The sequence below is a fragment of the Ailuropoda melanoleuca genome, chromosome 4, assembly GCF_002007445.2.
Source record: "Ailuropoda melanoleuca isolate Jingjing chromosome 4, ASM200744v2, whole genome shotgun sequence".
NCBI lineage: Eukaryota > Metazoa > Chordata > Mammalia > Carnivora > Ursidae > Ailuropoda > Ailuropoda melanoleuca.
In genome coordinates, this window is record NC_048221.1 from 108,289,097 (window position 1) to 108,302,366 (window position 13,270).

Consider the following 13,270-nt stretch of genomic DNA (forward strand, 5'->3'; position numbering starts at 1 on the left):
ATCCTTGTCAGTGCTTGTTTTTGTTTTGTTTTTTGTTTTGTTTTGTTTTTGGATAGTAGCCATCCTAATGGGTATGAGATAGTGTGTGGACACTAAGTTTGTTTTCTCTTGACTGGGCTAGGCAGCCTGATATCTTCTTATGACACTGGTCTTACAATAAAGATGTCTTCCCCACCCCCACCGTTTCCTCAGAACTTCTGCCCACAGCCCTCCACGCGTGGGTACATCTAGGGCCGGCCCCTCTACCCCACGGACCCACGTGAGAGCAGCTTCATTTGGACCAATCTTAGGTCCAGAATTTCCCGAGAGGCTTGAGATCCTCTGAGGACAGGAGCTAGGCAGGCTCATTTGTTCACTGTGTTGCTCTCCGGCCCCACAGGGGGAGGTCCAGGAGTCTCTCCCTCAGCAAGCCTCTCCCTGGAAGGAGCCCAGAGGCCTGGGAAGATTGAAGTCCTCAGCCTGCCTTTGAAATATCTCATAGCATCACCAGGGACATGACATAGGCACGTTTACCCAAAGGGGGCAGGAGTTGCCAGAAGTATCTGTCACCTCGCCTTCAGTCGCCCCAAGCATTCTCTTGGGGTCAACTGCTATATATCGTTGTGGGGCAGCCTCTTAATTATAGATTCATTTCATTTAAAAAAAACTTTCCAAAAGCAAACTGAAACTTTCTTGCGCATCTTGTGAGAGACTCATTCTGTGGCAGATGCCAGTCAGCAAAAGGCAGTCTGTCCCCACGGAGCTGAGACTCGGGAGGAGGGCCAGCCGCGACTCAGGGTGAATGACCAGGTCCTGGGGGCTGTGGGAGTGCCGGTGCGACGCCCTCAGGTAGGCCTTGGCCTGGGTCCCATATTGGCACTTAATTTGTTCTGTGTCCTTGACAAAAACGAGCTTAATGATAGCTACTGCTGGAGTTTCCAGGAGATTTAAAATGAGCGAATGATGCACTCGCTTAGAAGCTTCTGGAATAGGGAAGTGCTGTCAGTGTTCTCCACAAGATGAGAGTGTTGCTCATTCCCTGAGCATTGAGCTTAAGTTTTGAGATGTCTGTTGGCTGGTAATCAAAGGGCTATTCATGGGTAAGGGCTTTTTATTAAATGGAAGGTAATAACTTCTGTGAAGTGGCTCCAGGAATCATCTTGGTTAATAGTTTACAGTTTGCCTTTCTCTGATTTCATCTCATTTTCTCCTTTGACACCCCTGTGTGGCAGCAGGGTCCCCCTTTTACAGACGAGGAAATGGAGGCTGAGATAGAGGGCCGCTGCAGGCTGTGAGGGGGTGCCTAGGGCATCTCGAGGGCGTGCTTATCTTGGTCCTGGCTTCCCCAGTCCCTGTCGGTTGATCTCTGTCTTTAGCTGTGATTCTGGGACACACTTGCTGGCATTTGAGAAGCTCCCTTTTAAAGAGAGAAGCTTAGTTTGTATCTCAGCTTTAGGCAGGTGATTTAAAACACCACCTAGTTATGTCTGGGATGTGGACAGAGGGAAAAGCTGATGGAATGCAGATCCTGCTTGGCCACTCACGAGTTATCCAACCCTTAAAGTTTCACTTGTAGTTTATATCTTCCCCCTTATCAGGGCTCTTTGGTTAACTAACCAGGGGCAGGATATGACCAGTCCTTTCTTCCCCTTCAGAGGCTAAAGAGCACAGAGAACGGTGAAGAGCACAGCTGTTGGGAGGAGGGGGGGTGCAGAGAGTGGGGCCAGCTCATTTGACAAGGAGCCCTGGGAAATGTGAACGTTGTATGTTCTTTGCTGAGTCAGAGCATTAGCTGGCCTCCTCTATTTTTTGCAGATTCCCTGGAGTTTGGTTGCAAAAGGCCCAGCATCTTCCTGTGGCTTTTGAAATCTGGAATGTGGGCAGCGTTCGGTAGAGACTGAGGTCCATGGCTGGGGGCGCCCCCACAGTCCTTCCATGCCTGGCAGCTGCAACCTTTAATTTGGAGACTATTGTGGCATTGTTGGTGTTATTCAGGGTTTTGGTTTCAATAGAATCTGTGATGATTTCTTTGTCATTTCACAGAAATTGGTACCAATGGTTGGCATGTAATGTGGTAGCCTTGGTTCTCTTGCTTTTGCCCAACACCTTTCCAGAAGAGCAAGGCAGTGGGAAAGGGAGTGTGGTTAGTTTGCTGACCTGAAAACATTAACCGTGGGTGCCTCATACTCTTGCTCAAGAGTTTGCCCAGGCCTGGGGCATTTATAAGTTTGCAAAAATAATATAGTTGGCCTTTGTTAGTTGTCCCCTAAATATGAAGAGGCTTCATGTTTTTTTTTTTCCTAGTGAGAAAGAAAAAATTCTGCTTTTCTTGAATCTGGCCAGATCTCACAGGGGTGACAAGTTTTAGAACTCCCATTTGCTGTGCTCCTGTCCCTCTGACTTTTAGAGACTTGTCTTATTCCTTTGAATTACAGATACACATGGCACATACTCCTTGGAATCCTTCACATTGTCTGGTGAATTTCTAAATGTCACACCGACCTTTCTGTCATGATCCAAGAACTCACAGGGTTAATCCTTGAGGCCAGTGTTCCTCTCTGGGCACCTGGAATACCCAGCTCTGACTTTGCCTGTTCTCCTATGACTAATCACCTTAGACACACCCCTCCCCTGTGGGGACTCCTGTTTTGTGAGGTGATGGAATGTGACATCTCTTTGGAGGAATTCTTTATTCCTGGGATATTTGGTGGCCAGGCTGTGGACCCCATTCTGGCTTTCTGAAGATATGTGGTGGTCCTGACATAGACCACCCTGTTTTAGAAGGGACAGGACCCCAAGGATTCCTCCCAGCCTCTTGTTTCCCATAACCACAGCTTTCTTTAGGAACAGAGGCTCAGAGAGCAAGTAAGGTAAAGAAGGACAGGAACAGAATCTGTAGAGTGATTTTTTTTGGAGTAAGTAGGTGGGATCTTTTTAAAGATATTGAGATATAATTTTCATTATAAAATCAATCTAATTTGATAAATTAACCTGTTGCACCCTTAATGAATTTTGATAATTATGTAGAGTCATGTAACCACTGCCACAATTGAGATACAGTGCATTCCAGCACCTGGAGATGTTCTTTGAACTTCTTTGGAATAACCCCCTCCCTTGGCCCCAGCAACCAGTGACCTGTTTTCTATCACTATAATTTTGCCTTTTCTAGAATTTCATATAAATGCAACCAAACAGCAGGTGGTGTTTGCATCTGGCTTCTTTCACTCAGCATAATCGATTTGAGACGTGGCTGTGTCCCCGTGTGTCCCTGTGGTCAGTTCCTCTCTACTGTGGAGTGGTTTTGCATTGCACGGAGGTGCCACGTTCGACTTCCCATTCACCAGCTGATGGGCATTCGCATTGTTTCTAGTTTTCGGTGATGAAGAAGAAAGCTGCTACAAGCATCACACACAGGTCTTTGTGTGGATGTCTGTTCTCATTTCTCTCGGGTAAATACCCCGGAGCTGGTTTGCTGGGTCGCAGGATGGGCGTATGATTTGTAAGACACTGCCTGCGTTCCAAGGTCGCCGTGTAACGGTCTGTTTCCAAAGGGGGCACTTTTAGCCCAGGACACATGACTGCCCTTCCTGACGTCCGTGGGTATCTTTCCGTGCAAGGATTTTCAAGACGTTTGTTGGACATGGAATCAGGGTACGTGGCTTTTAGGCAAGAGACGATTGCATATCTGTGGGTGAGATGAGCCTGGTTTTGAACTCTGGGTGCTGTAGAAAGGTTTGCACTGTCCTCCTGAGGACAGCAGGTACACCCTGACACAGCACAGGGGGGAGTCACATCTCCCCTGTGTCCTTCTAACTCTTATATGTCAGTTTTGCGTGTGGGACTCAAGTGGCAGTTCCAAGTTCATCCTGAGTTGAGATAATGCCTGGAGGCCAGAGGGAAAATATCTGGGGCTGTCAAATCTGGTGGGAAGTGATTAATCACGGAGACTTTTCTGGCACGCTGAACTGACCTTTCTCCCACGTGCAGCAGGGGCAAGCAGGGTCAAGTTTAAATCCAAGATGACAAGTGTCTGGATTAAGGAAGGTTGCTGCTGCATGCCTGGCTTGGGGTCAATGGCTCTGTGTCTCACACCTGGTGAAAACTGACTCCCAATTGAAGAAAGAGTTATGGGGCCTGAAGCACATGTTGGCTCGGCTTTGGGCTGGAACTTCCTGCAAGGTTTTCGTGACCCACATGCCCTTTGCATGTGTTGGGGGCATCCTGGTTTCTGGCAGCACCTGAGTGACTGTGTTTTACCTTGGAAGCCTCTTGCTCACGGTGCCTCCGAACCTTCCGAGTGCAAAACAGTTGCTTCTCTTGGAGTCCCTCGGCGGTCTGCTAGGCAGTGGGTTTGTCAGTCTGAGCTTGCAGGCACCTGCTGCTGTCTGTGGGCCCTGTAGTAGCTCCAGATATGTGCTCTGTGGCACTTAGACAGTGGTGCTTACTGAGGAGCGGGTAAACTTGGCATCTGAAAAAAAGGTGTTCTCTCTTGCGTTGTCTGAAGCCGTGGTTACTGTGGAACCCCTAGTTTATTTATGGTTCAGCGGTGGGAGTCCAGGCATCGGTTGGGGGACACACATGGAGGTTAAGGCCCAGAGTCAGACTTGGGTGAGGTTCACTCCATCTAAAGCCTTGGTTAAGGAGGGTGTGTGTCTCGATTTTCTCATCAAAAGCAGTGACGACACACTAGAAAATGTCCCACCATGAACTTCCAGACTATAGCTTATCCTTTCCAAAGGTAGGGGGGTCCTGTTGCAATGTTGGAAGACCCTGGGAGGCCCACCCTGCCAGCCGGGTCGGCAGTGTGAGGCTGTCTCTGGCACATAGCCCTCTGACCTCCAGGCGCCGAATCTTTCCTGGGGGTCTGCTTCTCCTTGTGGCTGGTCTTAGCGACAAAGTCCCGCCTGCCTCCGTGTGTGATCTGGTGTTCCCTCACCTCCCATAAGACCAGGCTTTCAAAATCTTCCTGAAAGAGAGCAGTAGGCAATATTACCTAATTTGTCTTTAATCCGATAGTCCTAGGATAATCCTGGAGGGGAAAATGGTCTGTGGAGCATGCCCTGGCTTACTCAATAAAAAACACATTGGGAAACAGTGGTATTTTTCTGTTTTAAAATAGGTAGGTTTAGAAGGACCTGGGAAACTGGGGTGGAGTTACCAAATGACTGTAATTGTGGGAGAAGTATTTTCTTCCAATTTTGAAACACATTAAACAGGATACACAATTTTCAAATAATTTACAGTTGGACGAAGGCTCTTTCATCTGAGGGGCGGGGACACTTCTCCTGGTTGGAGAGGGTGGTCGCAGGGGCTATGGGAAGGGACCCCAGGGGACCCCTGTCCTGTTCTCTTCCAGCTTCAATGCGGCCTAACAGAGAGGAAAGTCATAGTGTAGGAGGAAAAAGCCCGTTTTTTTTTCTCTCACAGGAAGCAGGAGGCTGCTGGGCTGAGCACAGATTATCAGAAGGAGAAACTCACCCTGTTGGCACAGACGAAAGGCTGCCCATGGGCCTTGCTGGCAGCCACGGAGGGCACCGGTCACACTGGGCACCATGATGCTGGCGCTTCTCCTTGCCCACACAGCTCTCATCGGTGTGATGAAAGAATATCTGTTGAATGCCTCTCTATGTTGGGTACCATGCCAAGCATCGGGAAGCCAGGACACAGACATGGAGGTGTCACCCTCACCAAGAAAGAGAAAGCACGCTGGTGCAGGACAACAGTGATTGGTGCTGGGGTAACGGTAAAGGGGAGGGGGGATGAAGCATGAGAGACTATGGACTCTGAGAAACAAACTGAGGGCTTCAGAGGAGATGGGGGTGGGGGAATGGGATAGGCTGGTGATGGGTAGTAAGGAGGGCATGTATTGCATGGTGCACTGGGTGTTATACGCAACTAATGAATCATCGAACTTTACATCAGAAACCAGGGATGTACTCTATGGTGACTAACATAATAAAAAAATATTATTATAATAAAAAAAATAAAATAAAGTACAATTAGATCTAAAAAAAAAAAAAAGGAGCTTAGGCCTGGCCGGGGAGGGGATGTCATGGGGGCTCCCTGGGGCAGGGCTTACAGCAGCGGTTATGGGGAGGGTGGGGGTTGGACAGTCTCAGATGGCATAGTAGGAATGAGTCAAAGAGAAGGGAGGGGTCAGAGAGACCCTCCTACAAAGACTGATGGTGTGGACGCGGGTGCTTGGGAAGTGGGCATGCCGTGTACGCGGGCAGGCTCGGGTGAAGGCGGGGCTGGCAGTGGGCTTGGGATACAGGGCCAGACTCTATGCCCCGAGGACATCAGCCCAAAGTGTTTGGATGGTGGGTGTCTTGGATGGATCGGGCAGGTGACCGTGTGGTCTTGTTTCAGACAAACATGCTAGAGGTCCCCAGGCTCATTGGCACGGCCTTTACCTCTTTCTCTCCTCACTCTCCGAGTAGCTGGGTCTGGCTGGGGATTCTTTAGAAATGTGTCAGTCTTCAGGTATCTGCCACCGCACATCTATGTTCTGTCAACCGTCTGCTGTCAAACACGCCCTGCTACCTGCAGTTCGCATGTACGTGTGCACACGCGTGCACGCGAACACGCCCCAGACTGACTCCCTGCTGCCTGCTCTTCAGCGTGAGTCCCGGCTCTCCATTCTCCCCGAACCGCAGACGTGGACAGCCAACCGCCCACTTTCTGTCTCCACCTGGATCTCTCTTAGGTGTCTTGAACTCAACATAGCCTGAACTGAACCCTTTATCCACCTCCCTTCCCAGCCTGTCCTTTCTCCATGTCCTCCCCACCCCCCAATCTCTGCAGAAGTCCACTCCTTTCTCCCAGCTACTCAGGGTGAAAACCCTGGAGTCATCTTTGACTTCTTTTTTTCTCTCACACCTGATGCTTCATCCATCAGGGATCCTGTCAGCTCTTCCTCTGCAATACACCCGGAATCCATCAACTTCTCCCCACGCCAGCTGCCATCATGCCCCATCTGACACTGGGGGTGCTGCCCCCGCTAGACTCCTTTCTCCCCTTGACCCTCTGCAGCCTGCAGACACCCACTGTCCTGCTCAGTACCATTTCCCTCAGAATAACATTCCAAGTCCTTTTCTTGGCCCACAGAACTCTCCATGGTCTGGTCTGTGGTACCTCTGTATCTTTACCTCTGACTCAGTTCACTCTCCTTCATATTCTCCTCTTTATCAGACTCCTTGAAGTCCTTTAATATGTAAGCTTGCACCTGCCCCAGGACCTAAGCACTAGCTGCTTTCTCCTCCTGGAAAATTTTCCTTCTGATATGTGCATGGCCGGCTCTTCCTTTCCCTTCCGGTCCCTTACCACAGAGACTTTCCTGGGCCGCTCTGTATAAAACAGCAGCTTCCCCTCCATCAGTCTTCCTTTGAATTTTTTTTTAAAAGATTTTATTTATTTATTTGACAGAGATAGAGACAGCCAGCGAGAGAGGGAACACAAGCAGGGGGGAGTGGGAGAGGAAGAAGCAGGCTCATAGCAGAGGAGCCTGATGTGGGGCTCGATCCCATAACGCCGGGATCACGCCCCGAGCCGAAGGCAGACACTCAACCGCTGTGCCACCAGGCGCCCCCCCTTTTTTTTAATAACTAAGAAATAAGCCTCATATTGTGTGGTCTTTATTAAAATACCAAAACACAGGAAAACTTTAACGAAACATTTCTATCCCAGGGACTTGCCCAAGCATTAAAAATATTTTTTCTAGTTCACTTGAGTTTACAGAAGGATTTCATCTGTTTTTGAGATTCACTGCTGGTGATGAGGATGTTAAGAGGCCAGGTGTAAGTCAAGAAATTTCATGAGCATTTGCAATAAAATAACCCTCCATCATTCTTTTATCCCTTAATTAGCCCTGCTTCTTTCGGTTTTACTTAACCACTTGGCATTAATTTTGTTAATTGTCTCCTTCTCTTAAGGAACTACATGAGAGCAAAGACCTTTGTCTAATTTTCTGATAATTGGCGGAACCTAGAACAGTCTTGGCATTTGTTCTGTAAGCTGTTCATAAGTATTTGCTGAATGAATTGAATGAATTCCTCTTTTAGCGCCTGTGGAGGGGATGGCTTGGGAAGACATTGGATACTATGGTGGTGATCTAGACTTGGCATGATTAAGGCCTGGACTAGAGTGGTGGCCTCAGGGATGTGGGGGAACGAATGAGTGAGGGAAGAATCTTTAGACTGGATGTTGCAGGAGAGGGATGCTCGCTTGGCCATGCTTCAGGTGACTCTTTATAAGGGCTGTGTTTCAGACTCGAGACCTGAGTTAACCTTAGGTGTTGAGATGCTTCCTGGTGTCTGGCCCACCCCCCTGCCGGTCCCTGGTTCCATGATCCTGGGCCCTGCCCCAGTTCCTCAGCTCTCATCCCATAACCTTAGCCCAAGCGGCTAAGCCCGAGGTAGTGGACCGACATTTAGAGGAAAAGGTAAAGTGTCCCTTCCGAGCTAAGTAGAAAAGATCAAAGTAAGTTGATCTGTGATGTGAGAAAATGTAAGGATGTGTAAATGTACTAGATTATATCCGGGTGCTTGAATTTCTTTAGATTTTGTAGATGGCCATTTGAAATTAGTAATTTAATATTATGCTTTGTTTTTAGCCTGCAGCTCATTGTCATAGAGGAGCGGAGTCGGGTGATAATCATGGCTTTGGCCGTGAGGCTGTATCAGCCCTCGTCACTGACTTGCTGGAAGCTGTCCAAATGGCCCACAAGGGGCCGAGGAGGCGTAAAGAAAAATTATCCCAAATTTGGAACTGAGGAAAAAGGATGCCTCCATGTCCTTTTAATGTCATACTTGAGCGCTGTCTAATAGATCCACCGAAGGGTCATTTAATCTCTAGGGGGATGTATCTCTGTTTCATGTACTAACTACTAGCTGTCAGGATTCAGACTCTGCGAAGTTACACATTAACTTACAGAGGGTAAGTCTCATGTGCCTTTTGCCTAGTAAAAATGCAAACCATTTCTGTCTGGTTGAAAAGATAACCACCGATGTTACAGTGTTATTGTACCATAGAAAATTAACTAGTTTTATATGTAACTTAGTGCAATGAACTGAATGTTTTTGTCCCTCCCCCCCATCCCACCAGCCTCCCCAAATTCATGTTGAAATCCTAATTCCCAAGGTGATGGTTAGACTCCATGCCGGGCATGGAGCCCAATGTGGGGCTTGAACTCACGACCCTGAGCTCAAGAGTCAGACACTTAACCGGTTAAGCCACCCAGGTGCCCTCATCTTATTTCTGAGTGTGCGTTTCTCATGGAGCACTGGTCCAAAGGTGGAGACAGAATGTTACTCTGTCAGTTCTAGACCCACCATTTTACTCTGCTCATTCACTTCCTATTTTCTTTTTAATCAGTTGTCTTTGAAAACATAAAGAACATGATCCAGCAACAAGTCCCGGCCAAGTCTATAATTAAGATTGGGGGGATGGGGAGGGTAGGCTCTGCAAAGCGCCTTCTCCACGATCGTCTGAGGGGCTCTAAACTAGATCTTGCAGTTTGCTTGCGGTCTAGGGGTTAAATGTATGGTCTTCATCTCGTAGGTGTTAGGAGACAGAAGGCCTTAGCAGAACTGCTGTGTGGTGCGGTGCAGAGGCCGGGTGGACCCTCTATTGTGCACGGCCTTGCCTTGCTCTGGCTTTGGTGCCCCTGGAGGCACCAGTCCTGCCCTGGCTCTAACTGTGTGTGTAATTCACTGAAGTTGCCAATAACTACTTATCCCCGTGGGGCTTAATTATCCCCCAAGGGCCAATATGGAAAGCTCACCTCCCTACCCACCTCCCTCCTCGAGATGTGGAGACAAATGAGAGAAAGAAAACCCCCCCAAATGGAAAACTGTTATCCGAGGGTTAGAAATATGGGTAAAAGATGACTCCCTGTCCTTTCAGTGTCATCCCAGAAAACACTGCTTTGTGCAGGATTATTATTCTGGATGGGAGAAATTGTGGCTGCTTCATTCACGTAAGACCATCCTTTTATCTCTGAGGTGGGTGGGAGTGGAGGGGGTCCCGGGGGCTACAGTATTCCAGAAATGGCCTCATTTTGCATTTCCTCGTGTCCTCAGTTGAGACAGCTTTCTGTTCTAAGAAACTTTGAAAGTGGTTCTTGTTTTTCTGAGACCGTTAAACAAAAAAAAAAAAAAAAAAAAAAAAAAAAAAAAAAAAAAAAAACATCAGTAAGAAACTCAACTGAAGGTCTTGGGCTATTCTCTAGGTCAGCAAAGCTAAGTTTCTGTGGCTCCAGAGTGAGCAGCCACGCCCGAAGGCGGAGGTTGGTGGGCCGGTTGGTGCTCCAAGTGGAGCTTGTTTCAGGAGGAATGGATGGATTTTCCTGGTGGGGAAGGCCTGCAGCTGAGTGCTGACAGAGCTGGACCAGGGGGTAGGTTGGGGTTACTGTGTGAGTTACAGACAGATTCTGATCTGAGAGCTGGTCTGCCCTGAAGTTAGGGGGAATCGTGGACCATGCTGTGATGGTAGAAGCCTTCTTTTTCTTGGGATTGTGACTCCTAAAGGTATTTGCCTCCTCGGTCTCATTTAAAATGCTTATTTTACAAGATGCCTTTACGAGGAGCGATGTCCATGGATGTTGTATTTCTAACATGCTGTGTTGTTTACCTCAAGGAAAAATGGGCTTGCTTTACATTATTGACTCAGCATGATGGAAAGTATTACCTGTTGGAGCTGGAGATGGGGCCGCCATTTTGAAATAACTACATAGGTTCGCCTGTTCAGGTAGGATGCAACTTCTCCTATTAAGCACAAATGGATTTTGAAAATTCACGTGTGTTGTGATACATGCAGTGTGACTGGTTTCTCTCCCCTTCTCCACTCTTTCCTAGGGCTTACACGTATGTATCCATAACACACACACACACACACATGAACACATGAGGATATTTTGAAATACGATTCAACACTACAAAGAGGCCCTTTTAGTCTAAGAGCACACAGGAACTCTGCTATGGTGAGTTCAGTTTTGGCAGTCTGATTGTCTTGTGGTTACTCTACCCTGAGGCCAGACCACAGTGAGGGCCTCCCCTATCCCCACCCAACCACACCAAAGTGGGGGAAGGGGCCATGGGGAACACAAGAACTTTTCCCCATCACCCGTGAGAAGGTGACCACAGAAGCCTCGCTTGAAGGTTGGGATGGGGGTGACTGTTTCCCAGCTCCTGTCCCTGTGGATTCTGTGAGGGTTGGAATATATGGCCTCATATAAAGTAAATGATGGTCTTACTCATCCATCCGAACTTGACTGTGTCTGACTAGGTATCGGTAAACTGTTGGAAATGGACTGTTACCCTCACCTACTGTTGAAGGCAGTAGCTCGGTGACATCGCTAGCTGGCTGGATATATTTCTATCAGCATTGTGGACAGGGAACATTTCTTTGACCCTACTCTAGCACATTTCTCCTCCCCCACCTAGTTTCCTGGCTGCCACCATCTACCATCCATCTAGCAATCGATTTAATTACATATTTTACAAGTGAGTCCCATGAGGCTTTCTTCTGGAAACTCNGAAACTGTGGATTCAGTGAATAAGGCGGATGGATCCCTGTGTTTTGGTAGCCTTTCTCGTTTTTCAGAAGGGATGAAATCATAATATGATGGGAGCTAGCAGGACTTGTAGCTTCTATGGTCAAAGTGGTAGATTTTAGGGAGGCCTACAGCCATGTGGCTGAGGGTCACTGTTGTCATTGTCATTGCTGTTGGGGAATGTGCTATCGCAGGCAGGCTGAGATGGCACAGCAGCCCTGTGGAGGAGGACCTGGATGGAGCCCTCATGGAGAAAAGAATGTTCCTAATCTGGCTTCTACCCGAGAGTGGGAGTGAGCACCCCCCTCCACTGGCTAAACCAGGCAGATTGTGGGACTGGGGTCCCCTGGTTGCTTGGGGCTCTCTGGGAGCTCTGCCTCCTTGTTCCAGATGGTTATCTACCCGAGCATGAGCGGCAGATCCGTGGCAGGTGATGCCTGGGAGAGGGGCCTGAGCAAAGCATCGCCAGGCATAACAAGAGGGGGCAGGAGGGGAGCACAGACCCTCATGCAAAGGAGTGGGTTTTGAATTCAGTGGGTGAGCTACTTCTTTTTTTGAGATGTGTCATTTGACTCTGTGTCTTAGAAAGCCAGCCCTGCCTCCCTTGCCTCAGTCGACTCTTGGATTTTGTGAGGGACCATCCCACAGTCTTCCGGCAAAACATTTCTGAGGTAGACTCCTTACAAAGCCTCGTGCAGTATTCAGAGCAGGGCGAGAGGCAAGGGGCCAGGGATTTGGGTTCTGGCTCCCAGCAGTGCACTCAGACTGGCCCATTCTGGTGTCCCCACGGGAGACACAAAGCTGAGACCTGCCTGGGTTCTAACTGGAAGCATCTGCCTATAACTGGGCCCTGAAGGGAGTTCCAGAGAATCTGGCAGGAAAAGGGGTCACTGGGTGATCTGGCTTCCTCCCATCTGTCCCTGGTCATTTCTGAACTAAAACCTGGCCCCAGCCCTCAGGCGTGACCCCCCCCCCCGCCCCCCGATCACAGACACCTGCAAATGGTGATTTCCTCCCAGGGTTCTGGGTAAGTAGTACAGTGGAGGTGGCCAGCATTTAAATGACACCGCTGACATGGCTGAATTTATGGTATGGTACCCTCCTAAGAAAGGAGATGCAAAGCCCTTTTGACAAATTGTTAAATAAAGAATGCAAGTTGTGGAACGATGCATGTAGCAAATTTTTATTACATATGTATGTAAATATAAAGTCCTGGAAGGTTGTGCACTAAATCACTGGCAAAGATTGAAAGAAAAGGAGAACTTTAGCTTTTTACATTACAGACTTTTATTTTTTTTCTCCAGAAATTTCGTATGGTCTTGAAAGCATGACTTATCATATAATACCTACACTCTGTACTTCCCTTGCCACCTGACAGCCTTAGAAAACACAAAACCAGTTTTAGCTTCAAAACTTCCATTGACTCTGCCCACATTCTGCACCTTCCAGCTCTCTCCACGTGCTTCTGGTCTTAGGGACCCTGGTTCTGGTTGCTCAGCTACGAGGCCTCGTTGCTACCATCATCTGCTAATTTCCTTCGTGATCATGGGCCTTACTACTGGCAAGTTTTCTTGATCAAGGTTCAAGTTCACAAAACCATCCTTTGCCTTGTAGTGAAGCAATTTGGGGAGATATTTTCCACACGGGCAGGGGAAAAGAATCTAGATCAATACAAACTCATAAACCGTTCGAAGAGCCCCGCGATGCTTTCGATTTTTTCTTCCCTTTCTTCCCTGATGC